Genomic DNA, 25,600 nt, shown 5'->3' on the forward strand with positions numbered 1-25,600 from the left:
GATTCTTTCTTGTCTGACAATACAATTTTGTAACCTAAGTAATTCAAATGTGATGTAATGTGATCATGTGGTCACTTCTTCCTTCAGCAATACATTTTAGCTCATTATTACTAACCATTGTTAATGCTTTCTCATTGATTTCTTTTCATCACATCCCTAGTTCATCGTTTTGCAGATACATACAATTGTGTGAAAAGTTTCCTGCTTGTGAAGGTATTAATCTGAATGATGTTGCGTCGTTGTTGACAAGGTGTTCTCTGTCGGTCGTGTGGCAGGGCCAAACAGTTACACATAAAAATTAAATAAATACATACAATAGACATTACCTTAGTGGCTAATGTGTCAAAATAAAATTGAAAACCGTTAACCTAGTGGTTAATATAAAAGGTGATTATGATAATCGTTATGCATTGTTCTGTGGTGCATACTATCAATGGTCAAAACAAACTTGGTGTCTTGGAACAATCCAACTGGTTCTGCCCTGTTTAACAATACCATTTTGCAATGTGACTCTGTGATCATTTCTCATTGTCATTATAAAATTGGTTAATGCAATCTTACTGATTGTATTTCATCATATTCCTAGTCAATAATTTTCCAGATACATATGAACTCTGTGAAACAGTTCTTGTTTGTGAATCTGACAGTTGCTGTGAAGTGTTGATCATCTGTTCTCGGTCTGTCGTGTGGCAGGGCCAATACATACATAACAATGTGGACAATGTGTGTTCAGAAGTATCTTGTTCCACAGGTCTCTGATGATGTCTCTTCTTGACGATGCAGTCGGGAACATTCACTGGTCGTCGTTCATTCAGAGGGGGCCTACAGGAGGTCGCCGTCCGCTCCCTGTGTACCTTGTCAAGGGTCACCGGTAGCAGTCAACTATAGTGGTCTTTTCCTGCAGCCTATGTTGTTCTCCACCACCATCACATGTCTGCCACTGTGCTCATGCTTGGCCCCTATCAGGCCTAGAGACATGGTGGTCAGGGCGTTCTTGAACGTGCTGTGTGGTGGTTGGTCCCCCTCGTTCCTCGTCATCGCGGTACTAGAGGGGCGAGGGGGCGGGCGTTTTTGAATGTGTTGTGCTGGTTTCGCTGTCCTCTCCTCATCATTGCGGTACCACTTGATGGAGGGAGAGGGCCCGCCGGTGTAGTGGCTAGTCAGTAGGACGCTCTCTCTCACACGGATGACAATCTTGTCATGGGAATCCACCTTGATGGTCGGGGCTTTGGTTCCCATCTGCAGGTGATGGGTTTGGTCTGCCGTGGTTTGCAGTGCCGGGGTGGAGGCCGTCAAAGGTTGATCTCCTCTTCGTCAGTGTCTCCTTGGTCAGTCTCCTTCGTGGTCCCCTGCTCCACTTTCTTGGGGCGGTTCTCCCACGTTTGCTGTCGTCGTTCTGGTTGTGTCCGCAGCTCCTTGGCGGCGTCCCTGGTGGTAGTATGCTGTCGTGGGTCGCTCAGGTCGCTGGGTTGTGTTCCTCTGTCTGGTCCTGCCGTCGTTCGTGGTTCAGGTCACGCGTCGTCTCACTCGTCCTGTCCTCTCACCAATTCGTGATCTGAGGGTGATAAACACTGCCTTAGAAAACTCCTCACATAAATGATTCAACGCCTTTCTGCTAAAGTGGAAAATCATTTTGGGATTAATTCAATTCATTGTAAATAAAATCACTTAATTGACAATAGGAAATGCAAACCAATTGCATTAGCAGTGATAAAATCACTTAATTGACAATAGGAAATGCAAGCCAATTGCATTAGCAGTGATTCCTTACGTCAAGAAGGTCACATTCACTACAATTTTATCAGATCTTGTATCTAACTAGATCTACCTAGATCTTACAGCATTAGGCTTTAAATAAAATTGTAAATGAATGGCCAAAGTCTTGAATTAGATAAAATAGTCTGTGATGTTAAATTGAAGTTGATCTTACCTTGGGTGTGCCTCAGGATACTTACCTCGCCATGACTTCTCTGGCGTTCTTCACATCTCAGTGTGGCTCATCATGGCATAGGGGGGAAAAAACATAAAATCTAGACAGCCAGTTAATTTTGCATGAAAAACAATCATTCGTTTTGTCATCTAACCCTAACTAACCTTACTGTCATGCATTTGTCCTAATAAACTAACCTACACTGTAGCACTCAACACTTTGATGACCATTGTTACTCAGCTGATAGAGTTGTGCTCTTTTTGATGTCCTGTCATACAGTGTCAGCTAAATGATCAATGTACGTGTATACCTTGTACATTTAGATAATTGTGTTTCAATTTTGTGGTTGATATTTTGCAGTCATGGAAATGTATTAGTTGTTAAAAGAATAGTCTAAGGAATAGTCATGCATGTTATTGGTTATAAACAGAGAATAGAAGGAGGGGATTGTAAGTAGTTGTTTTCATCATTAATCTTTCATCTCGGGCACTTCTCTAATTCATGTGCCTCTTGAAAAGAGATGATGAAAACGACTGGTTAGTTATTGTTAGTATGGGAGTTAGGTAGATTTTCATAACTGCAAATTCATCACCGGTGTCTAATTCATGTTAATTAAGTGGTTCTCTGTTGCCATCCACCGCCAGGTGAGTTCATCAAGTCTGTGGTCACGAGTGTAGGCATTTGCATTGCTTTGTCTCCCAAGTGTAAATCTGCATCTAAAGCGATACTTCCTACTATACTAAGTGGAGATACTAAGTTGAGTCTCTATAGGTGTGGTCAGACTGGCTATTTGCATTGTCTTTCACTCCACATCGTCCTCAGCTGGTTTGAGTGTTCAAATGTAGATTACTTTGGGGTCTCAATTTAAATGATTGTAGCTGGTCTCACTTTGTGTCTTGTCTGTGTTCAGATGCAAATCACTGGAGTTTCAACTTTTGTGATACAATGTGTTTACACCCATTCTGCATCTTGACCCAGAGCCAGATCTCTTGGTTGTCTGTAAATACAAACACATGTTAATTTTCCACTCTTTTCTAAGACCATCTGAGTGGGTTCTCCTTGATTGTCTGTGAGCTTAACAAAACATCAGCTATTTCTCATCCATCCCGTCCTAGGATGTAATGATAGTGTTATCATTTATCAATCATATCGCATATGTACACAAGCATCATATGAATGTGGAACCACACATTTTGAATCATGTTTAAAAATGTCTTACAATGGAAAGGGCTAGTTATCTTTCATTGGTTCTTTAGATAAACACATTAACTCAAGTGAATATAACCTAAACATCTTACTTTTAAACATAATCTATGTTGTTTGTGTTTCAAGTTTTCAACATTGAAAGCTTATAAAGTCTAATCTAACGCTGTTTATGTGGACTACAATTCCTGTACTGCCATATACTGGGAACCGGAAGTGTTTGTTTAGCTCTCATGGTCAGTATGACCGGTACAGATGTATTATAATTCTGAAACAGACATTGTAATTAGCTTTATGTGACTTATAATGTGTAAATTAAAGCACATAAACACTCAAGTGATCTGAGATAGTTGTAATTTACTGTAACTGAGATGATAGTTGTGTATGTACAGTTTCTACGTCAAATGACTCCCTTTTCTTGACTCCTTTTTTATCACAACCAGTACTGAATTTGCAAATCTGGTATGTCATAAATGTACAGATGTAGCAGTACTGACTATCTGTATGTCATGTATGTCATAATATGTCCTGATAAATTGAAAATGGGGGACCCTGATGTAAACAAGACTAAAGTCTCTCTCTGGTCTGCATCCCCTTAACAATTGTGTATTGAGCTGTGCTGTATTGTACCCATTCTGCAATCTGTTAATAAAGTTTTCAATCAATCAATGCATCTATATTTATGATTTTCATACTCACCGGGGACAGCTGTTGTGTTGACGTTGGATCCGTTACGTGTCGTCAGCAACCCGCATCTCGCCACCGCAACTCAACATTTTCCAATAGCAGCGCGCACATACATATACAAATAAAACATATACTACACGTGGATTTCACGCACCCTTGGCCTTGGGCACATTACACTTTACGTTCGCTTATGGATAGTTTAATATAAAATAATAACTTCACGGCGCGCATAGCGTGACGTCATCGCTCCATGCGACGTTCGTGCGTTCTCATTCGCCTCGGAAATAACGCTTTGCAATTCATACAGTATTTTTCCCACGAGCTCTCAATAGCCTGGAATTCCTAAACCAGCGTTTTGTTACCGAATGAACGCGCCTGTGCATATGTGAAACGTAAACAAACTGAAACGATAAAACTATACTTCCCCAAATGGTTGTTCCCGTGGGCCGGTTCCGGAAATTACTATCCTAGTTTGTTCCCGTGAACTGCACTTCAATGTTATTCTTTGTATAACGTAACTCGTCTCTCAATGCTCGTCGCGCTATCCGCAGCCGGTTCTTGACTCAATAAAGCAACGCGACGGGTCCTATAATACTTGTGCACATACGAACGAGACTTAAACAGACAAACAAACATTAATACATATAAGTTAACGTGTGTATATATCTGACTGTATTGGATCGCTGTACGTTTAGTCGGCCAACATCTGTTGCGACAAGGCATTTATCCCTTGATTTAACTACACATCGTTATTAAAGCATAACGACCGAACCTGACTTCGAAATTTACCAGCGATATATTAGATTATATATACCGTTTAATCATTACTCTCGGTCTCTTTTACTCGCGACTAATGTCCTGTTTAATGTACTTTCCGCGACTGATGTCCCGTTTAATGTACATTCACGTACTCCCGAGACATCGCGTAATCATGTACTACTAGGACATCGCGTGATCATCTTCCCGCTATCTGTATTGATCAATTGGTTAATTTAATCCAAAATACATCGTTTTCAGGAAATGGAAGAGATTGTGGGCTTAGTTTGAGGTTGAAACAATGAATATTATGACGCTACTCTGGTAATTTCTAATTATGATTCCATCAGCTTCTCGGTCCTACTTCCCGCCTCTTTGCAAAGGAATCACAGAACGTTTTTAACAGAGTAGCGTTTTCAAGGATATCACATCATAATAAGCTCACGTATCTTCTTTTGTTGCCTATATTTTTAGTCTGCATCAGCTAGACTAGGGGTAGCAATCCAACAACCTGTACTGTGTGCCTTAGCTTTTGGTCGGCTCCGACTCGACCTGGAATAGCACTTCAACCTTTGTGCCTAAACTTTTGGGACTAGCACATATAACCCATCCTTTCAGAACCGCCTGATAAGGACCCAGGTGCACGCGCGCCCTGGTAACGATTCTCAATACAGATCAGATATATTAATGCACATTATTCTTACTCAGCCATGATCTCAATATTTGACAACATTCTGTAATATTCACCTGGCACAGAGAAAAGCGGGAAGGTTTTAATTCCTTCCATACATTTTTGGTCGACCAGTCTATATACTCACTTTTCTCTGTATAGATGAAACGATACAGCATGCCGGGAGGATGCAAAAAGTCCGTCACAAGTTCGTAGACGCCAATTGTGGGATATTTGTAGCTATCCTGATGAAGAATGTCTCAGTCAACCGAGGCTTGGATAATAACAAGGGTTTATTAACCAAACAGATAGAATACATAGAGAGAATGGCTGAGACTCTCGCCCCAGGTGATCAGCTGAAATTACCCAGGTAAGAAGCCCTTGATTGTGGTCGGGAGGAGCCCTTTATAGTTCAACAAAGGGGGTGTGTGGTCCCATTTGATAGGTCAGATGGGGGGGAGGGGGTACAGGTTTGGGGACACAGGGGAGGGGGGTGATTCCACAGAGAGGGGGGGGGGCACAGGTAAGGGGAACATATTTACATGAGGACATATTATACCACACGTGCCTGTGGCGGTACATCCTGCTCTGGGAGATCATGGTTTAATGTCTGCTCCTGGACTGCCAGTGCCAGGAGGAAGGGGGATGGGCTCTGTGGTGGTGCCAGGAACATGTGGAGTGTCTTGTGTTCCTGTTGGCTATCTTGGCTATCCTGAGTGCAATGAGCCTGTCTCTCATATTGATTCCGGTTGAATGCCTCTTTTTGACAGGTCTGTATCGGTGGAGTGGCCTGTTAAGATAAAGTTTTTGTTTTGTGGTGATCTGTTCGTGGGTGGATTGGCTTTTAGGCCTTGCGCCTCAGTGGAACAGGTGGTGGGGAAACCAGATCGGGTGTTCCCACCAGCTCCACTCCATCCGGGCCCAGCGGTATGTGTTTTGGAGGGGGCTCGCTTAAGCGGGTATCGGTGCAGTGTTTTTTGTCTCAAACAACATTGTCCACTGTTCTCGAGTAGGGAGCATTCGGCAAGGTTGAAGGTCGTGTTCGACAGGGGCCGACCCATTATCACTTTGTGGTAGTGACTCACGGTAATTCCAGATTCGTGGGTCAGTTTTTTTTGGTGTACAGTTGAGTGTGACTCTTGACCGGGGCTCACACTCAACACCGTACAGGCACTACACATGTTAGTATGTGTAGTTGCATTTTTGATAGGTAAGGGTAAGTATCTCCTTATTTATTTATGTTCATTCTCTTGGTGATGGTTTCTTTGGGCTATAGTTGGGAGAAGAACATACATTTTCGGTGTGGGGGTGTTACGTATTACTTTCACATGGTGGAGGGATAATTACTGGCTGTGGTGCATATTCACATTGTGGTTGTAGTGTGCTGTCACTAATTGGTGGTTTAATTGACACACTCTTCTGTTTTATTTCTGTTGGCATTTTTGCTTGTGTCTAAAATGCCCGCTGTTCTAATGATCACAGGTGTGGTGATGAGGCACCACGCCCCACTACACAGAGCTCAGTTCTAACTCGTTCTCTCTCGCAGCTGACGCTCGTCACTGGTTCTCCAGAGGCCTAACCTGAAGACCTCATTTTGCTCACTGCTTCACTTGTACTGTTGGCTTGTTCTCTTTTGCCTATGTGCATTCGTTTTTGTTATTGAACTTTGGAGTCTGGAACACCCAGCTCCCACTCTTTTTGTCCATTTAGATAGCTGTTCAAATAAATATTGTTATTTTTGATAAACTCTTGTCCAGTGTCCTGTGTCCACCACTTTACATTCAAGGCCATATTTTAGGCTTGAATGTAACACTCCCCATTTATTTTATCCTGGTGGTTTGTGTTTTCTATAGCTTTTATTTGTATTTATTTTATTATTGTGTTTTTCCGTGCCCTATCTCATCACTCTGCGATTCCAGTGGTTACCCCTCTGGGGTAACTTTAAGATTCCATTAATTCACTTAATTCACAGTCACTGTGATGAGAAGTCTACCTGTCAACCTAGCCTCTGCTAAATACTGATTGGATCCACCTGTCATGTTGTCGATCACAGCGAAGTGGGAACACTGGTCATATGAAAAGCATGTTTGAAATGAATTTAATTATAATGACAAATGTGTTGCAAGTCCTAGCATGAAATATAAATGTAATTTCTGGAGGTGAGCATAAGTACTTCCCTCACTATCGCATTGGCCCATACACATAGGTCTTCATGCAATATTTCATATTTCATTTTCCTACAGAAAAATGTCATTCATTCATTTTCTTACTTAATTTAATCTATATATGACCAGTGCTCTAATGAGTCAGGTGCTCTTTCTGCTGAGCTGACCTGTTTCTCTTGTCCAACACATTTCATTGTACTGTTGACCTTGTGTTAACATACATATTGATTGATTGAAAACGTACAGTAAGGTTATGTATATAACCAAGTTCTATGAATTATGGTGACGCTCAGCGTCATCTGCACGCACTTCACTTCGTGCACGAGCACTGAATAAACAAATTCCACAATGTACCTTTACATCCCAACATTCGTCTGGCCACACCCCTATCCGCTTACCTTCATAAGCAGGTGTGGTCACCTACTCGCCTCCTTCCCAAACTTTCACCACAAGGTGAGATCAAGGGCCGCAGTGGCGTCCTGACGCTGAGCGTCACCATAATTCATAGAACTTGGTTATATACATAACCTTACGTTCTATTTCATTATGGCTGCCGCTCAGCGTCATCTGCACTACAGGAGCTGAGCGGGAGCCTGAAGCTCGACAAATGTACCCCACTGAGGCCCCCCACAACCATCAGACCGGGGAGGACCGAGCCCCCCGACCCTCCCTAATGGAGGATACCCTCCCTATTGGAGGACGGGAGGGAAACGGATCCGACCGTGCGAAGAGGAACTCAAGCAACTCAACGCACAGGGTGAGCAGATCATGGCTTGACCCCACGACTACGCACACGCACAACCACGCATGCCACCAGGGAACGAACGGCAGGGACAACCCTCGTTACTGCCCCCAAAATCATGGAGTCAAGAGCAAACTCAACCCTGTGGCAAGGCCGTAGCAGCGGAGCGCGAAGGAAGACCCAGACCCACCGAAGGGACTGGATCCCCTGGAAAAAAGGGGGGCCCGGAGAAGTCAATGACGCCAGGCATCAAGACCCCACCAGGCGGTCACTTAGTGACACCGCCCCCCACATCGCCAGCGTATTCGGATAGGGCCCCTCCAAGAGCGGGCCCTTTCCCCCCAATAGTACACCGCCTGGCACACTGACCCTGCAACACAGGCAGTCAGCATGGCCGTAAAGCACTCAAAAAAGGTTAACCAACGGAAGCAGGCAGCGCACCGGGGAAACCAGGCAGCAGGCTGTAGACCTGAGCCTGGAGTACTGCGGACGAGACAGGCGCCAAAGGGGTCAACTGAAAACAGCCCCCCCCCGGCGGAAGGGGCGTATGCTGGCGTTGTTGAGCACCATGACAAAGCCTCCATCAAAAAAAAACCACCCAGAGTGGTCGAGGCAGAGAAGGCTGACACGATTGGCAGACGTCATGAACGTGCAGGGGCACACTCAACCGGGTAACCCGGGAGTTGACTCTGCTCCAACACACCAGGGAATCAACCACCCTCTCGGTACACAGACGGTGGTTGTTCCTATAACCCCTCAAGAAAAAACTCCAAAACACACCTGCGGGTATACACCAGCTATACCGCAGCACAAGTGTTTCAGTTTCCAAAAAGGGTTATCCCAGGCCTACGGTTTCAACGAAACATTACTTCGGACTGGGCTCGGCGGCTCGGGAAGCACACAGGGTTACCAGAGGAGGTCCAGAAGACCACCCCAACAGCCCGCTCTCCGCCATGCGTGAGAGAGGAGCGAAAGAAAAGAGAACCAGCCCCTTATAATAGTGCCAGGTACAACATGTACCCAACAAAGGGTCTCCATAACCCTGTGACACCCGGGCCGACCCGGCATTTTTCCACCTGAAAAAAGCCCAAGTCCCTCAGGGTACCAGAACAGCAGATCTGCATCCCCGGCGGACAACGGGTTAACTGACCTGGACCAGCGTGACCAGAACCAGTCCCGTGCCCTAACCACGCCGACATGCCTACTCCAGGAGAAGGGGCAGATATGCGTGTTGATCTAAAACATGAAAAGAGGGCGCCACCCAGACGGTCCTGTTTATACCGCGCTCGGCGGCCCACCCCAAGGGCGTGAGACCCCTCTACCTATGTTCTGATCTATTCCGTTAACATCCCCCAGATATGAACGAGAATCCGTTGAGACCCAGTAACAGGCTCTCGGAAGAGGAAAAAATCCCCCATCCCAGTTGCTTTATAAAAACGCTGTTTTAATAACAAGTAACCAAGGCGTACTAGCCACCCGCATGATTCTTAACAGAAACACCCCGAGCCAGCACTATGTATGCGTCGGGACCCAAAACATATCAATGGACAGTCTAACCAGACCCCACATTGATCCTTCAAGGCGTCTGGGAGAACGACAAAAAGGTTGTCGTGCTTCATATTCTCCACTCTTTTTTTATTAAAAAAGAAAGAAACACCGACTGACATGAATCCCATGCGACACAGCCGAGGGTAATTTTTTTTTACATTTTTACATCCCGTCATCCTCACCACAGAGGAGAGACGGAACTCCTCAGAGAGACTTCCCACGTGAGCCATAGATTGAAAAGTCACGGTAACATTGAGTCATGTGACCAACAGACTCAAGTCACGCATATATCGAGCGTAGTAGAACAGTAAGTTCTCACGCTCTGCCCCGACAACTTGACAACAACAGACCCTACATACGGGTCTAAACTCACGGAAGTCATCGTCCAATAGCAACATGCCTAGTGATGTGTGCTATGACGGGGGGAAACCCAAGACTCAAACGCCTGTGATGGGTGCAGAGTCTGGGAAACCCTCCCCCCCCCCCCCCCCCCTCCTTGCCAAGCCGCCTAACAGCTTGGCCCTGACTGAACGAAAAATGAGTCCAATAAACCCCCTGACCAATCAGAAGAGGGAAGGAGGGGTTTATCCGGCACCCCCTCACAAGCCCAACCCTTGCATACGACAACAACAATAGCCATATGATACCTTTAGTAGCAATGCTAATGAATAGCGCAAGCTAATACAATGCACGCTAACCACAGACACATCTGTGAACAGGGTTTATAGCAAGACCAAGTTGTGTGTGTGTGTGAATCCGACACCCGCATCCATGTTGTAACACAGAAAAAACTGATAGAGAGAGCGGCCGAGCCACGGTACGTTTTCATAAGAGCATTACTGCAAACCAACACAATAGTGTTGCAGCTCAATATCACTGTTTAAGCAACAGAGCACACAACTAACCTCTACCTTTATGTGGAGATTCAGGTCGAGGCAGAAAAAACCCTTTTTCAACCGAGTGTAGGCTGCAGGCCTTGCTTAAGCTCTAACATGAATGTAACATCCAGCCCTCCTATCAACCCATACTAGCGAAAGATTCACACGTTGCAACCCCATCATATGTTTGGTGAATAAACACACAGTTTGTTAACAAAAAATACAGTCCCCCTTTAGAGGGGACTCTTTATTTTCAAACAAAATCATAGAGGGGCCGGGAAGGGAAACAGGGGGGGACCACAGAGGGAAAAAGTCACTGAAGTCTTAGCGACGCCTGCCACGAGCCGCTCGGGGCTTCCCACCCCGTGGAGCCCCGGAGGGACGGTAAACGATCGGCGGCTGGTCTCGACGATCCCTACCGTCACCTCCGGGCATAGATGGGCCGGCTGCAGTGGCGGAGGCGCCCTCTCTCCTCCTGGCCTTCTTCGCTGAAGGTCCAGCGGTGGTGGCAGCGGCGGCCACGGCGGAGTTACCTCGATGACGTGGCAGCCGTCTGACTCCACCGGCAACATCGGGCGGGGGGAAATAAGGCTGGAGCACGGAGCGCTCCTCCTGCATCTCCCTGCAGGTTGAGGTCATCAGCTGCAGTGCCGACCCGAATAATCCAGCCTCGGAGAGGGTTGCCGTCAGAAGGGGAGTCCTCTTCTTCTCCGGCACACGCGCCTGCTCCAGCCAAAGGTGGCGCTGGGTCAGAGTGGCCAGGGCGCGCACTTTCCCAGCGGCTATAGCCTGCGGCTGAATCAGATGCAGGATGGCTCCTGCCGACTGGGCGAGCTGATCATGCTGTAAATCAGTCAGCTCCGTGCCGCCCGTTAATATCCCGGACATGAATCTCGCCAGCTGCATGATGTTAGAAGTGGCAGCTAGAGATTGTGTTCCGGTGATAAATAACTGGTCGCTCCAAAATGCCAACCGCCTCGCCGATTTCCCTTGGGGAACCGGCTTCCGTAACGGCTCCCACACCACCTCCGGGCAAAGGAGCGCCGCCATCGGCCTATCAAGCCATGGCACGCCCTCCTTCATGCCGTTTACCAAACCCTCCACCCGCGTGACTTGCACATAGGCGGGAGTAAGGCCCATGATGTGGGAGACCACCTGGCCCTGACGGACATAGGCCGCCATTGAGGGGAAAAATGGGTAGACAACGTCCACCCCTCTCACCGGGCGACGTTGCCATAGATGACCTATGAGATCATCAGGGACAGGAACAGGCAGTGGCTGCGGCAGCGGCACGCCGTTTGCGACTGCCGCCGCCGCCATGAGCTCGGGAAACCAAGCACGCAGTTCCCCCTGCATACTTTCCTCCTCCGAGCCCGCGTCCCTCACATACAGCAGACTACTGGTCAAGGAGCCACATTCTGATGTGGCTGATAGTAGGGCATCCCGCCGCCGAGTCGGAGGTTCTAACCCAACATCTGCGGACGGGGAACCCCAAGGAGACATCTCACCCCCCTCCAGTGTTACCTGGACAGGCAGGGGACATGTCTCCACCGGGCCTTCAAACAAGAACCCGTCCGCCTCTATCATGTAGTCCTCTGTCTCCATCGGGCATGTAGAGACCGACGCAATCGACGCATCCTCATCTGGCTCCAGCAACTCACCAAAACCAGGCCGTTCGCGTCTGCAAGCCACCATCTTGCGACGGGAGCGAGCTGACGCAAAAGGTTTGCATCTCAAATCCCCCGCAACCAAAGGAGCCGGCCGCCCAACAGCGGACGACTCCCCGGAAGCAGAGGAACCAGAGCCGGAACCAGGCCATCGCACAGGAGACGGCACTGGTGCACCAGCTCCTTGGAGAGGCAAACTACCCATCGGACGCCTACCGGGCGTGGTTGCCGACCACGAGAGAGGCCTCAACCCCGCTCCAAGACGCACGACAGAGGCGGCAATGGAGAACCGCTGGTGAAGAGTGGCGTTGCGAGCGCGACCCTCCGAAGTAGACATTATGACTTAGCTTTTTTCTTTCTAAATATATGAGAGAAGAAAAAAGCAAGAAAAAATTTAAACACGTCTCAACTTTCTTCAGCTAACAACCTCGTCAAGTGTGGGATCTACCGAAGGCACTTCCTTGTGGTGAAAGTGAATAAGGAGGCGAGTAGGTGACCACACACCTGCTTATGAAGGTAAGCGGATAGGGGTGTGGCCAGACGAATGTTGGGATGTAAAGGTACATTGTGGAATTTTTTTATTCAGTGCTCGTGCACGAAGTGAAGTGCGTGCAGATGACGCTGAGCGGCAGCCATAATGAAATAGAACCTTTATTTTTCCCCAAGGGGAGATTCAGGTGTCCATCACAGCATCAACAGCCATTTAAACAGTTAATACATAACATACAATTAATTAGTACGTGTTAAAAAACAAAGACGGACATAATACGTAGGGCTAAGAAAGAGCTAAAATAGAGCAAAAATTGGTAAAAGAAAAAGTCTATTCAGGTTGTTAATTAATTTACAGTCCACAAATCAAATCCTCCAGTCCACGGCAGTTAGCCCGTCCTGGCCCTGCCTGGTTGTGGAGCCTGATTGCCACTGGCACAAAGGACTCCCCGAATCGCTTTGTGGTATGTGGGGGGGGGGGGGGGGGGGGGGGGGGGGGGGCGCTAAGTCTGGCTAAACAATTTCCGATGTGGTGTCTTTGTCAAGCTCTTATTTGTATTTTCTCCACCAAATGTCTCCTCAATGGCTTTTGGAGAAGAGATAATTAAATTTGGGGGCATTCTGTCTCTTTAGTCCCTGTGTTCATCATTGTCATCACGTCAGTCCGCACCCCCTAAGACACCAATGACTATGCTTGGGGCGCTAAATGAATCGCCCTTTAGGCATCATATTTGAAGACGCTGATTGGCAACATTTTGTTGCTAGGTGCATTTTGCGGCGGGGGGGGGGCGCCCTCGTGCCCTCTATGGACCAGCCGCCACTGAAGTTGAACGTGATGAAAAACGTCATTCATTAATCCAATCACAATCCAATCACTCGTCCTCACTAAATGCTTATTTATGCTAGGGCACTCAACACTTTGGATGACTCAACGAAAATCAATGTGTTGCTCAATGTTTGTAATTTATGCTTTGTCGAAGGTTTCTGTCATCACTATGCTAACAAAACATGCCAAGCTCCCGGCTGTTCATGTCTATCTGCCCTGCCTCTGTCCCCTCCATGTACAGTACAAACATGTTTGCTGCAGCTAAAACCAAAGTGAAACCACAAGTATATCCTATCCATGGCAATGTTGGCATTTCATCCAATCACACTGTGTGACAATATGACCAATGTGTCAACGATGTAACACAATTCTGGAGGTGCACAACCTTGAAGAAAAGTGTTGAAAATACATAATTTCCATCGAGCGACTGTTATTGAAAGTGTCAAGCGCCCTAGCATAATTCAGCCTTGCCTCTTTAAATCATGATTAGATTGATTGTCATTATACATCAAGTACAGTACAACGAATAAGTTTGGCATCCAACCAGAGTGCAAATGTAACAGTAAAGTGGAATAGTAATATACAATGTACAGGTGATTAAACTGGCTATAAAATATATACATTAGTACTACTGAGTATAGTGATAATCAAGTTGTAGTATTAATATGTATAGTCATACAGGTATAAAGACACTATGGTAGTAAGTCATACTGGCCAGTAGCGTAACTAGTAAGAGTAGGTAAGGGATATGTACATAATGCTAGACTCCAGCAGATAATTAGCATGAAGATTGGCTAGCTATATACCTAGTTATGAAATATGACACGGCAACATGGATACAGTCGTATGTAGATCAACTAAACTACTCGTGAAATACATGTAAAAACGTTTTTTTATCAGATAGTTATAAGTAGACTAATGAGGATTTTTCTAGCAAATTAAATAGGCTTTACCGCAAAAAGCCTAGCTATTGACCATAAACACCTCTCCAGAAGTTTTAAGCTAGTCTTAGTGGTCTGTATCCACTTCCATTCATGTGTGCTAAGTGTGGTGTTGGGGAAACGCTGTTTGGGGCAACACAACACTGTATTTATGGGTCAAAACACCATGTTTATTGCCCATAGGGAGAGAGAAGAGGGTTAGAGGGCGTTGCCTGGCCCGTGGTGAACCCCCAGGTATTCTGTGAGGAGAAGTGGTAGGGCAGCCGGTCCAGGCATGGTGTCCCAGCGGTCGTCAAGCTGTGGGCAGCCGTCAGTCTTCTCCGTCTAGGGCAAAAAGGACATTTGAACTCTCGGTTGAGGTGAGTCAGACTAACCTCCCCATGTTTTTTTTCTTCTTCTTTTCTATTTTATTGGCGGTTGGCAATCACTTTCCATGAGCATTACTGCCATCTACTGATAAGGAGTGTGGATCTGGATGTTTTAAATCCTATAAAATATAGAAAATAAAATAAACTCTTCAGACAAACTTCTTTGCAATATGTCAGTTATTTTTTGTGCAATCTTTTCCCTCTGCAAATTCCTGATAATAACTGTTCTTTGTCGTTGATATAATGGACACTGTTCCACGACATGTTCTACCATTTCTTGACTAACACGCACCGCACTCGCATAGCACATTAGTATGCTTTTTTAAACTTTACTAATGTACTGTTCAACCCTGTATGTCCCAACCTCATTCTTGTAAAAATGTCCTCTTCTTGCTTGTTTCTACTAGTAGCCTTACTCCAACCCACCCTTTTTTTAACCCCATAAAACCATCTCCCTGTCCTCTTTTGTCCTGTGACAAAATGGCATCCAATGTAATCAAAAAAGTCAACCAACAAACTAGATTCTTGTACCGGATCTCCTCTCTGGTCAACAAGAATACCCTGAAGACTCTGGCAGGAGCACTCATTCAAGGGTACTACGACTATGCTTGCACCTCATGGTACCAAAGAACCTCAAAGGCGCTAAAAACAAGATTACAAACATCACAAAACAAACTGGTCAGACTACTACTTACCTTACTCCTAGAACCCACCTCACCCTGGGCCCTGCCCACTTTGACTACCTAGGATGACTTAGAGTAGACGACAGAGTACAGCAACTTGCAATGGGCCTGGTCTACAAGATACACTACACGACTAAGGTACCCATGTACATGTCAAAATACTTCCCAAAGGTCAGTGAATACCACGACACCAGAGGGAGCTCCACAAATCTTGTTAAACCCAGATTCGGCTCAAACAAGGGACTAAACACGTTTCGCAATTATGCCACATCAATGTGGAACGCCCTACCCAAAGCTGTAAAGGAATGTGAATCACTACCCACTTTCAAAACCACTCTCAAAGAGCACCTACGGGAGACTGCAATTCGAAACTGGCCCCTGTAAATGTCCTAACCCAACCCCCTCCAATGTACAGTAAATGTCCTAACCCAATAATACACAAGACCCTCTTCTTGGAACCAAGTATGGTTTTGTCGATATTCCAATGTACAGTTTTGCAATTAAAGATCAAATCAAATCAAATGTATTTGTAAGGCCCGACAACACATGTTAATGTCACCATGGGCCGGACACGTCTTCTTTAAACAAGTCAAGAAGAAATATCACAATAAATCAAGAACAAAGACAAAAACACCAGGAAATCCAAAATAAAATGTAAAATAAATAAATGAATGCAACACTCCCAGACATACCCCACGCAAAGGTAAGGAAAAACTCACTAAAAACCTAGCAATAGGAAAAAAGCACCACAGGCAATTTGGAGGGGAGAAACCTTAGAAGGGCCATTCAAGGGGGGATCTCCCTTCTTAGATGTCGGTGATAGTGTTGCTATAAAACAGGCGAAACAGTTGATAAGCATGTACACAAATAAGTACATGCAATAGCAACTGGGGTTTACAAACATTTATTTATCTGCAGTCCTTGAATTTCAGTGATAATTTTAAAGCCTGTGAGAGAGGGTGACCTTTCATGGTGCCAGGGATATCATGCATTATGGATAGATTGGCTAGTATAACCTTGGCTGGAAACTCAAGGACTGTGCCTGCTTTTTAATTAAATTTTACTCAAGGCTGAGAGCTGTATGCGTGGAAAGATTTTTTTTTTTTTACCATTTATTTATTTATTTATTTATTTATTTATTTATTTATTTATTTATTTATTTATCAGACAGGTCAGTTAAGAACAAATATGTATTTATAATGATGGCATAGCAAGAGGCAAAACAGCACCTGAGGTATAGGGGATCAGAATAAAACAAATAAAAGCATAAAATAAAACAAAATGCAGGACAAAAGGGGGGCAAGATTGCTGTCAGTGAATTTGTAGAGGTACCGTATACTCCTATCCAAGCTCCGGGAGGGTCATCAAAGAGAAGTCGCCTATTCTCAGTCCTTGCCCCACAATGGTGGAATGAACTACCCACCCCAGTTAGGACAGCCGAAACCCGTCCAATCTTTCGCCGTCGACTAAATGTAGCAGGGTGGATTATCCCTGCTTCGTGGGAACTGGGGTGCACGGTCACTAGGTAGCGAGACACAGTAGAACTCGGGCTAGCTGCACCTCCGGCTTTGGGGTCAGGAGCGTCAACTGGAGGCTGGCAGTGGGGTGTATGAGGCCCAGGATTTACAAACCTAGTCCGGTACTCCGGTCTTCCTCCCTCTCTCTTGGGCAGTCAGCAGTACTCCCCAACACGCCCTCACTCTCCCCAATTGTCCCCTAGCACCCCCCCACACCTAATGACCGAATGGTAAATAAATAACTTGGTTCCCCCCGCAAGCAGTACCCTCCCTCATTAACACCAGAAACCTTACAATGGAAAAGGGAAGGTTGAATAGGAAGGGGTTAATAATGGATATATTATCCGCATCAAAGGGTTAGAATTAGACTCAATAAAAGACACACACACCGTGCTCCCGTTCAGTTATGTTATTATATCAGGGGCCTAGTTACAACATTGCTACGTCTGGTGATTATTGCACCATGGGTATCATCACACAATGCTTACAGTCTGGTAATTATATAATTACACCTAGGCACCAAGTGCTCTCACGGTACCCGGACTAAGTGCTGTCCACTGTACACAGACTAAGTGCTGCCCACGTCTGGGCTAAACACAGTATCCACCTTCCCTAAGGGTTTACATATACTGCTCCAGGTCGGTAATATGGGGAAGGAAGGGGGAACATAGGGGAGGAAATAGAAGGGTTCACCGAATGGGAAATATTAGGAAACACACATATTATCACGCTCAAAGGAAAGGAACGAAAACAAAAGAGTGGGCCCACAAAATACCAGTAAAGTCCTATCTTAATGCCGGCATATATTGTTTGGGGTACCCCTATGGAATGGTAGTAGCAACGTTACTTTCGCCCGCAGGCTGCACCACACTGTGTACTGTATAATAACTCGGGAGCATCAATGCTCATTTGTACTCATCCGAAATGGCCGCCTCGCCACGCCACTGTTGTCCGGGAGGCAAGATGGCGTTGAACGCTCTCGGTGAGGATGTTAGCAGGCGGAGCTGGGCAGAGAGGCAGCGCCGGCTGAGAGCGTGTGCTGAGCGATGACGACCCCTGCTGGACGGGACGAACTCCCGTAAGCTGTAGGCAGCCGGGTGCAGGTCTGATTGAAGTCAGCCGGAGCAGACTGATTGCAGGCAGCCGGGTGCAGATCTGGTTGAAGTCAGCCGGAGCAGAACGGTTGTTGGCCCGCGCTCGCCTCGGGGCTCGTACTCTATACCGCACACAGTAGCTACTAGGGATGGGTACCGAATTCGGTACTTTTGAGGCACCGAACCGAAACACGTCGGTACTACCGAGTATCGAATCAAGTGAGAAACCGAAAAAAAAATTAAAAAAAATATTTTTTACTATTTATTTTTTTACTCTTTTTTTTTTTTTTTTTTTTTTTTTAATTTTTTTTTTTCATGTCAACGTTCACACGCACAATATATGCTTACCTAGGATTTGACTTGATTCAACAACAAAGCAGTCGGAGCAATGACAAGCCGAAAACTGTCGAAATTGTAGTTATTTGAAGTTTGGATTTTTTTTTTTTGCGACTGAGGTAGGTAAATTACATTTCTTGAGACTAAAGTACCGAAAAAAGGTACCGTTGGGTACCGGTATCGATTCACAGGTACCGGTACCGGTATCGGTTCAAATGTGAAAGGTACCCATCCCTAGTAGCTACTATAACTCGATTGTTAAGGACTTTGATACTTGGTTAGCCGCACGTTACTTATACCGCACACAGTAACTATTATAACCCGATTGTTAGTGCCTGGCTCTGCACTAATTGTTCACACACTATCGCTGGTACTGGTAGGATATCGTGTCCACTAGCCAGTACTTCCTATCACCCGTTGCTATCTCACATAACTTCAGCAACAGGGCTCCCCAGAGCCCCCGTTCGTTGCGACTGTTCGTTGTTCAAGTTCACTGACGAAGAGGTTCTCTTTCCGTCTTCCGCCCCCATATATCACGTTCCATCTCTGTCCAACACTCTCTGTCAGACACCGCCCCCTGCTGGTCCCGCCTACTAGTCACACAGGGAAGGATGTTGATCATGGTCCAGCGATACTGTGTATAGTCCATACTTCAGTCGATAGAAGGAAGAGAAACTCATATCATTGCTCGTGGGAATATCAATGATGTCTTTGTGTACAAAGGGAATATAAAACACCAGTCAGCAGTCCTGAATAATATACAATATTTTCAGACTGCTACATAAAGGCGCACTTCTTCAACCATTATCTGAATTAAAAAGAAAAAAGAAAAAAAGATCTAACCCTAACTAACCTTACTGTCATGCACTTGTCCTAATAAACTAACCTACACTGTAGCACTCAACACTTTGATAAACATTGTTACTCAGCTGATAGAGTTGTGCCCTTCCTGATGACTTGCCGTACAGAACTTGTAAGTCGCTTTGGATAAAAGCGTCAGCTAAATGACTAAATGTAAATGTAAATGTATCAAATCAAATCATATCAAATCAAATGTATTTGTAAGGCCCGACAACACACGTTAATGTCGCCATGGGCCAGACACGTCTTCTTTAAACAAGTCAAGAAGAAACATCACAATAAATCAATAACAAAGGCAAAAACTCCAGGAAATCCTAAATAAAATGTAAAATAAATAAATGTAATTAATGCAACAGCTAGGTACTTTGCACATGAATAACATGGGTGACTGTGGGAAAAAAAAGAATTTCACCGACCTGACCTCAGTCCCATGTGTGTTCTTATGACATACATTTTAGTGTGTCAGTGACATTCATTCTGCACAATGTGTGAATGCAGACGAGACTACAATACTATCCCTGGTTATCTAGTGATGCTGTGCAGGTACCATTGTGAGAGTGATAGCCAGTGATACTGGCTAAAATGATATTGGTACAAACTCCTTTTTTCTCGATTTCTCATCTCTCCCATATGCATTGCAGCTTGACTGATGAATTGAAACGCCTATTGGAGTAGAAAGGTGCTGTGGCCTAAGATCATTGGCTGATTTAGCGACACCTATAAAACCCAGGGTGAGCTATAAAAATAAGAGTTTTTTTTTCAATCCCCAATCCTTCATCTAGCTGTTATTTCTGTCATAGCAGTCACTATCCGTCATCATCCTTCTCTCAACTGCCCCCCCTTAAAATAAAAATAAAACCCTGCTTTTTCCAGGCTTCTCCACTGCGACCCGAAGATAGCATTCACTGTAAAAAAGAAGACTGTAAAAAATCGGTAAATGTCTGGCAGCAATGGTTGCCAAATACTTACTGTCAAATTACAGTAAAATCAAATACATTTACAGATTACAACCTTTATTTAATGGTTACTATTTTAATAAAAAAAGGTAATTTACTGTATTTGTATGGCATTTACACAAAGTATGAAAACAAAAGTAATCTGTAAAATAATAGTGAATTTCCTGTGACATTTTATAAAAAAGAATTACAGTGTTGATTGGTGGTGATGCAATGTCTGGACTATACAGAGTAAAAAAATAAAAATAAAAAAAAATAACAAAAGCATAACTCCAGTGCAAACACTCTTATTACTCTCAAACACTTATCCTGCTGACTGGTTGAGGGCCAGGCTTTACTATACCCTGGGGCCACGCAGAGACATGTGTTAACCCTTTCACTACCACACTACCAAAATAGTTAACCCTTTCACTGCGACAATACAGAAGGTTAACCCTTTCACTGCCACATGGCAAAGGGTTACTTACAGTATAAGAAAAGCCTTTGATACAGTTAATCACAGGACCCTCCTATCTAAACTATCCCTTAACTTAAATTTCTCCAATTCCGCTATCAATTGGATAGCCTCATATCTAGCCAACAGGACACAAGTTGTTCGCATAGGAGATACGTTATCACCGGCCGGAAACAGGGGTTCCTTAGGGATCCATACTGGGCCCGCTTCTCTTCAGCCTATATATAAATGATCTCCCATCTGCATGTCCGTTGGCCAGGTTCCCATCTGTCGTACTGCATCACAAGCTGGTCCCAGGCAGGGTTAACCAATATTAATAAACTTGAGTCCCTCTATAAGCAAGCAATTAAAAATGTTGGACAAGAAGCCTCACAGGTATCATCACTGCCATATTACCCAGAAGTATAGACTACTTTCTCTAGAGAGTATTAAATTGTACAGCAACGCTTGCCTTGTTTTTAAAAAAAAAATCACGGACTGGCTCCCCCACCACTGTCTGTATGTGGCCAGAAAGGACAATAGAAGACACACAAGGTCCTCATCCAAAGGGGACTGTGTGGTTCCGTTCAGGAAGAGTGCTTTTGGACAATCCGCATTCTCTGTTAGAGCCACACAGTATATTGGAACACTATGCCTACACATATCCGGACCTGTAACACGCTTGAACAATAAAAAGATAAAAATAAAAAAAAAAACTGTTAAAAACTGGCTCAAAGAACACCAGAGCTGCACCCACAGCTAAATTCATTAACTGTGTGTATGCAATTCACCTTTATTCTGTTTTATATGTGTATTTTTGTTAAAATGTGTACATTGTGATGATGAATTGTAATTTATGTAGGCCTATTTGATGTACTGTGTATGTTATGTGTGTGACCTTTCTTTTGTATCACTTTAGGTTGATGCCTTTTTAACATCTTGGCCAGGGACTACAGATGAAATCTAGCCTTCTGGCTAATTCTGGCGTATTTACATTTATTGTTGATTAATATGCACTCACTGTCCCTTTTGCAAATAAACTTAAACTTGTAACCCTTTCACTACCACACTACAGACGGTTAACCGTTAACACACACATACACACACACAGGGTACATGAGGAGGTTCTGAGAGGAACATCAATCAAGTCGTACCTCATCATGAGATCATTTTGATGGTCGGTGTCAAATGTTTTATGGCCATCATCTGACAATGAATGGTTCTCAGTTAGTTCAATAGATGATATTAGCTAATTGACAGCAATCCATCCGTCTTTTAACCCTTTCACTACCACACTTACTTACTTAGGCCCATCGCTCCCAATGGAGAATAGGCCATCTACGACTATTCTCCATCCAACAGAGCTTTGGGCTGTCCTTTCTGCCTCCCCCAGCTGGTTCCTTGTCTCTTGAGCTCCGCCTCAGTGTCCCGCCTCCAGGTGTTCTTAGGCCGCTTCCTCTCTTCCGCTTCTCCTGGGGATTCCAAGTCGGGGCCTGGCGTGTAGTACTGGTTGCTGGTTTCCTCAAAGTGTGGCCTATCCATCCCCACTTTCGTCTCAGGATCTGATTCTCTACTGGTTCCTGTCTTCCTCTCAGCCATAGTTCCTCATTCTTGATTTTGTTTGGCCACCTGATCCCAAAGATGCATTTCAGACAGCTGTTTATAAAGGTTTGAATGTTATTTTCACCATTCTCCAAGTCTCTGAACCGTAGAGAAGGATGGATTTTACATTTGAATTGTAGAGCCGCACTTTGGTTGTCATGGCGATGTCCTTGGAGGACCAGATGTTCCTCAGAATGATGAAGGCTGCTCTGGCTCTGCCTACTCTGGCTCTGGTTAACCGTATGTAGTGTGGTAGTGAAAGGGTTAACCTTCTGTAGTGTGGTAGTGAAAGGGTTAAAAGCAAGAAGAGGGGTTCCAATGAAATCTAATCAAATCTTTTGATTGCAAACAGAGGATGAGGAGCGGCGGTGGAAAAGGGGTCTCAGGCACTCAGTCATCTCTCTCATTCATTCATTCAACATGAATTTAAATTGAAACAGATCCCTTTATAGCAAAGTAACTAAATAAATGGTGTACAGGAGATTGTGCCCAGAATCTTGTACTATTTTGCTGTCACCACACAGAGGTGTTGTCATTGTGTGCATTGATCACATTTGAAATTACTTTCTGATAAGAGTGACAGTTGGGTTAGGTTGTTATAGAGTGTACCAATTTGTCTATATCTATTATTGTTGTCCTTTTCAACACATTCATATACTGTAGGTCTTTGAGGTCCTCACACACACACACACACACACACACACACACACACACACACACACACACACACACACACACACACACACACACACACACACACACACACACACACACACACACACACACACACACACACACACAGGGGCGTAGCTGTAGAATCTGGGCCCCATGAAAGAATGTATTTGTAGGCCCCCAGTGAATGCAAGCGCGCATCAGCGCGCGGGAGATTTTTTTTGGGCCATTTATTTATTGATGAAAACGCATAATATGGTTTTTACCTATACATTCGGATCAGCAGTTCAGCACCTGCACTGTTGGTGGGTGAGCCTAGTAAAGGATGTCGCATTGCGTTCGTTCATCTTCAATGAATGGACCAATGCAAAGCCCCCCCTCTCTCTATATATATCTCACACACACACACACACACACACCCTTTATCATACAAATCTGATAATTATGGTACATCTAGCAATTTACTGTCAAATTAAATTCAAATCAAACTGTCAAACTAGGTGCTACAGATCATGACTCTATAATATCGAAGTTACTGTAAATAATGTTGTCAGAATTCTTTTTAGGTTCAACTTCAGTTAGAAAACTTTACGAGCAATCCGCCATTACATCACGCCCACCGCAGAGTTTAGCTGAATACCGCATCACCGCTGTTTTTTATAATAATACTCTCAACCAAAGCAATGCAACAATTTTGATTGACAGTCGATTCTGCCAATTACGTCACACCGCTTGCACCCGCCTCTGCTGTTACCACCAATCGGCAAGCGCCTATTTGTTTTTTACTTCCTGAATGTCAGCCATTGATCAGAGCTCACAACAAGGCTAATAACGTTAGCTCCCCGCCGGAGTGGACTACCATCGCTCCTCAGGAGTACTAAACGAGGCATAATGATTTTACTGCAACGAATGTCATAATAAAAGCCCTTCGTTCTATACACTTGTCTGATTGAAAACTTTATTAACAGACCCTAGAATGGGCACAACTCAGCACGCTCTGCCTTGCTATGGTCCGGTAAATACGCTGATGTTATTGAACGTGTAACTATATAATGTTAATGCCACAAAACGAATGCCTTTTGTTAATCATAAGTAGTAACTTTATAATAATAATAATAATAATAAGAAGAAGAAGAAAGGGTCGGGGGGGGGGGGTAACCGCCGGGCGCTACCACCCCTGCCCGCGACACCGAGTGAACGGCGCACGACCAGAGGGGAGACTTCGAATCCGTGTTTCACTTTCAATAACGAATGCGTGCTTGCCGAATCCCAAACAATATTCATGCTGCAAAGTCATCCTCTAAAGATAGACATTTAGACTAGAGGCAGGCTATATGCTATAAAGAGTAGACTACAAAAAAAATAAAAATGCATTCAAATTTGTGCGGTAAGGAAAACATCAATACCGCGGCAGATATAACCCACGGACATGAAATGTACCCGCAATTTGATATTCACTCCTGTATGGGATACACCCTATCATTTTAGCTACCACAATAGATACCTAGGTACCTGCCTTTTTTCCTTTTTTTATGATATATCAGCAGTCTTTGTTGCTTGCTGAATGTATTTATCTTTTATTTTGTACAATTATCTTTAATTGCTGTTATTATTCTGAGGAAATATTTTAACTCAGCCTCAAGAACAATTGTTAGCCCAATACTTCTTTCATAATGAGGTCTTTCATAAGGGGTGTATACCCCTTGCAACCCGTATCCAAGATATTAACTGGGCCAACACCAAAGACAAGACTAATGTGTCTAGAATTAGCTGGATCTTGCTGTTCTGTAAAAAATTTAAAAGTTAATTAATTAATGCATGTAAGTGTACAGTAACAACAGAGCACCCTGTTGTAGTTTTATCTGAACGTTTTAGACCTGTACCACTTTAGTATAAGATTCTTGTCCAATGATAAAAGATAGAAAAGATAATAAAAAAAAAAAAAAAAAATGGCACTAAAGGGGACTGATCAGAATCCATTTGGTTGACAGTACATTGGGTAATCTACTGTATTTTGGAAAGCCGGCGATGAAGGGCATGAGAGCCGTGTAACGAGGATCTGGGAATGAGACCAGTTTGTTTTTTATAGAAAGGGGAGTGGGAGGGGTTGGGCTTGCTGTAAAAAATATTTTTTTAATACAATTTCTGCATGACAACTATGCACAATAATTTCTAAAACTATCACTTGGAGGAATGTGTTATTTAAGAACTAGAGGAACAATGACCAATATGTATTCTGAATTTCAATTCCAAGTGCCGTATTGATAGAATATTATATCACAATGAATGTATAAAACAAACAAACAAATAAACAAAAGCATGTACAATTTATACTTTATATTAGCATTCATGGAAATCTCTTGGCCAGGGCTTACTGTTGTATAAATGGTAGATACCGTATATGAGAGCTCATCTTGGATTTAATGAAGGTCTAAAGTCTTATTTATCCTTCTTCACGTAACACACACGTTTATCATTTATGATTTGCAGAAGGTTTCTGTCATCTACATGATAATGAGATGCGAGGCTCCTGACTGTTGGATTGTTCTGCCAACATTTCCTCTGTCCTCTCCATG

The sequence above is a fragment of the Notolepis coatsorum genome (assembly GCF_963971535.1).
Source record: "Notolepis coatsorum genome assembly, chromosome: 8".
Classification (NCBI taxonomy): domain Eukaryota; kingdom Metazoa; phylum Chordata; class Actinopteri; order Aulopiformes; family Paralepididae; genus Notolepis; species Notolepis coatsorum.